The following is a 4,007-nucleotide window of genomic DNA, read 5'->3' on the forward strand; positions in this document are numbered from 1 at the left end:
GAAAGGACAGACGAGAAAGGCAAGCGGTGTTTGCAAACATCGACCTCTGGTGGTGGAGGACTGAACTGTTAAGTTGAACGTGAATGCAACTTGTCAAACGCACTCAATATGTCTAATGGAGTACAAACTAATGAACCGGGGTGTTTAATATTTAAAATAAAAGAAAACATAATAACAATTTTGCTTTCCCGGGACATTGAATGTGTGGTGATTTCAACCTTTCCAATAAGTCAGTAATTTAAGAGAATGCATCCTGAGCTGAAAATTGGGCAAACATTATTGCTGCAGGCAAAAATTCAAATACATGTTGTTGTTGTTTAGAGGAGCTTGAACCTGGGCATTCACTGTTGTGCTACGCCCCCACCCCCAGTAACCCTAGTCAGAACTGATATGGCTGAAAGACGGCCTACAAAGACTTGTATGCAACATTTTTGTGGAAACGGTGTATTTTAAAGCACACTGGGCCAGTATGTTTTAAAAAACACTTTATATTGAATGTGGCTAAATATTATGAAAAGCATGCATTTTAAAGCAAACCGCGCCACTAACATTGGTCAGAACTCCATATAGCTCGGGGATAAACAATAGTACAAGAAGTCTCATTCAAGGAACGTTTTGAACATTTGCTATTTAACACAAAGTTCAAGTTCAAAGTAAAAAAAAAATATTCGTTTTGAGACAAACCATAAAAACACAAATATAAAATACAAACAATTTAAAAATGCAATGATTTAAATAAGAAATAAACAAAGCAGCCAACCTATAATAAATACGAAAAGACTTTCATGAGATAAAAAAGTAAAGTGTCTTTATGTATTTAAAGTACACATCACGTAAACTACGGTGCTATACAAATACTGTTCAATAAAAATAATAAAAACAGCCAGTTTTGATTTCAATAGGAAGAATAGACAACTGGATTGAGCAATTCTATGGCAGGACAGGAGGCTCAGATTATGCTTTCTCGATTTCTTTACTACAAACAGCAGCCAATAGGAACACAGTAAAGAAACGAAAAACTACAACTCCCATGAGCACTTAGATAACCATAGAGAGCATAACCGTATATAAAGAACCATAGAGGGCAAGACTTCATCTTTCTTTGCTGCTTCGCAGCCAGTTAAGTCATTTTTCCTTCTTAAATGCTTCTTGTGCTTTTTGCATTGTTTGCATTGTGTCTGCATTGTGCGCGCTTATTGTGTTTGCCTGCTTGCAGCGTGCGTTTGTTTCAGTCTCCTGCTGCTACGCTAGCTCCGTGTATTTCGGCTTATTTGTTCGCCGTTGTTGTTAGGAGAGCGCGGTGTCGCCTCTCTTTCGGCTCGGGCGCTTTCCGTGCCCTTGTCTCTGGTGGAGTGGGACTGGGGACGAGAGCGGTCGCGCGTTTCAGTCGCGCGCCGCTCTCCTTACGCATTTGCCGGCAGGCGGGCGTCTGCGCGACGACCCATTGTTTACATTTCCGTGTACCTCACGGATTGCCTGACACGCGTTATTCAAGCCTGTGCCCACTGCCTGCCGAGTGCTCCCCTTTTGACACCCTTCCTTCGTGAGAGTTGGGGTTGGATAATTTGTAGAGGCTTTTGCCTAGAGTGGCTTTCTGCAAGCCTGTCCCTCCACATTGTATTTCATTTCATTTCTTGCGTGGGGAGTGTGTTGCTCTCCATTGTTGATGCTTGCAAAGGGGTTTGTCACTCCCCCTGACTGGGTCACTTCGGTGTCCTCTTTATATTTTCAGTGTGGGCTATTGTCTGTCTGTCCTTTTCAACCTTGCTATTGTTACCATGGCTGGTTATGAGGAAGAAGACTCCTATTATTATGACGAGGAGCCTGAGGACTCCTTTGAGTACAATTTAGTTGACCCACTTGATCAAGGGGTGCAGCATTCTGTGAATTCTGCGCTAGTCCGTGCCATTGGGCCATTGAAGCGTCATCTAACGGACTATGCTCAACAACAAGGCTGGATTCCTTCTGCGTCTGCCAAGCGCTCTTCTAAGTCACCAGGGAATCCCCACAGATCGGACTTTGTCAAATTGGCCAACACTTTATCCAGTTCCAAGGGTTCTAAAGTGGCTGTGTCTTCTACCCCGGATACTGAGGATGCCTCATCCTCGTCCTCCTCTTCTGGTCCCTCTGCTCCTCCTGCTAAGAAGTCGAGGAAGGAGCATTTTGTTGACGCATCAGCGCATCCCCCGGTGCTTACCTTTGAGCCTACCGATATAGTCCATCCAAGTTCAAAGTCCTGGCTTCCAGCTCCTGAGGTCGCAGAGTACGTCCAGGCCCATATTCGGGACTCCTTTGACCAGGAGGTGCGTTGTCGCCTGTGTTCCGAGTGTCCTCGCCCGGATTTGGCAGACAAGCTAGCAGAAACTCCAGAGGTCGATCCCACAATCCTTACTTACCTTAGGAAGTTCACAAAGGATCCCAGGAAGGGCATTGATAGATCCTGGCGCCTGTGCCAGGATAAATTATTAGATCTCCTTGGTCCGCTCACTAAGATCCTGGACTTGGGGTACCAGGCTCAAGGGTCTGCCTCTGGTATCGACCTAGACAAACTGATTGGTTGGGCCCAACGGGCTATTTGTCAGTTGGGCAATGCGAATTGTGCTCTTTCTACGGAGCGTCGCAGTTCCATCCTTCTTAAAATGGACCCACGTTTGACGGAACTGGCTTCTTCGGAAACGGGGCCCCTTGCCCAGGGTCTTTTGTTCGGCCAGCCGTTCCTCAAGGAGCTGACGAAGTTTGTCTCTACATTTAGTGGCCTTGACAAGGCTCAATCTCAGCTTCGCAGGGCGTTCCGCCCGGTTTTTGGCAGGGCCGGACGTTCACAGGGACGTTCGTTCGGCCGTGGTTCTGGCCAACATCGTGGCACTCAGTCCCAGCAGGGTGGAGGTCAACAGTCCTCCTATTCAGGAACCAAATCCAAGTTCTACCCCTCCCGCAAAGGCCATGGGCAGGCATCTAAAGGCGGTTATGGCGAACAGCAAGGAGGACGACAAGATTTCGCAAACACAGGTGAGCCTAATTCCTTACGATTCAGTTGTTCTGGGGGCAGAGTGCAATATTTCCTCCCCAATTGGCGTACAATCTCCAGCGATGCTTGGGTGTTACAGACGGTTCAAGGTTACCTCATAGAATTTTATCACTCTCCCCTTCAAACTCTCGCCCCTTTTCCCCTTGTTTTTTCCCAACGAGATCAGGCGGTCATCTCGGCGGAAATAGAGTCCCTTCTGGACAAGGGAGCCATTGTTCAGACGTCTCGGCATCCTCAGGGGTTCGTCAGCAATGTGTTCCTGGTGGAGAAGAAGGGGGGAGGTTCTCGCCTGGTGCTCAATCTAAAGGAGTTCAACAACGGAGTGGTCTATCGCCACTTCAAGATGGAGAGCATCCATCTTCTCAGGGATCTCCTTCGCAAAGACGACTGGATGGTTCGTCTGGATTTGAAGGACGCTTACTTGTCCATCCCCATCTTTCCGCCTCATCGCCGTTTCCTTCAATTCCAATGGTCGGGGACGTGGTTCGAATACACGGTTCTCCCGTTCGGTCTCTTGTCCGCTCCGTGGTGCTTCACGAACCTCCTGCAACCAGTCATGGAATCGCTGAGGGCGCGCGGGGTGCATCTGATAGTGTATCTGGATGACATTTTGTTGATGGCTCAGTGTCCTGTACTACTGCAGTCCCATTTGGCATGGACGGTCGACCTGTTGCAGTCTCTAGGATTTCTAGTGAATCCTCAAAAATCTCATTTACGTCCCACTCAGTCGATCGAGTTCCTGGGTTTCCTAGTTGACTCAGTCTCTTGCCAACTGCTTTTACCCTCCCAGAAAATCAGGTCTATCAAGAGGGAGTTGAAGTTACTGTTGTCCACACAGAGTGTGTCCTTACGATCGATCGCTCGGATCGTCGGCCTGCTGGCCTCCTCCATTCAAGCGATCTTTCCGGGTCCCTTGCATTATCGGGCCCTGCAAAGTCTCAAGATCAGACATTTGCAGAAAGGTCTTCGCTATTCCGAT

Source organism: Lissotriton vulgaris, chromosome 10 (genome assembly GCF_964263255.1).
Source record: "Lissotriton vulgaris chromosome 10, aLisVul1.2, whole genome shotgun sequence".
Lineage (NCBI taxonomy): Eukaryota > Metazoa > Chordata > Amphibia > Caudata > Salamandridae > Lissotriton > Lissotriton vulgaris.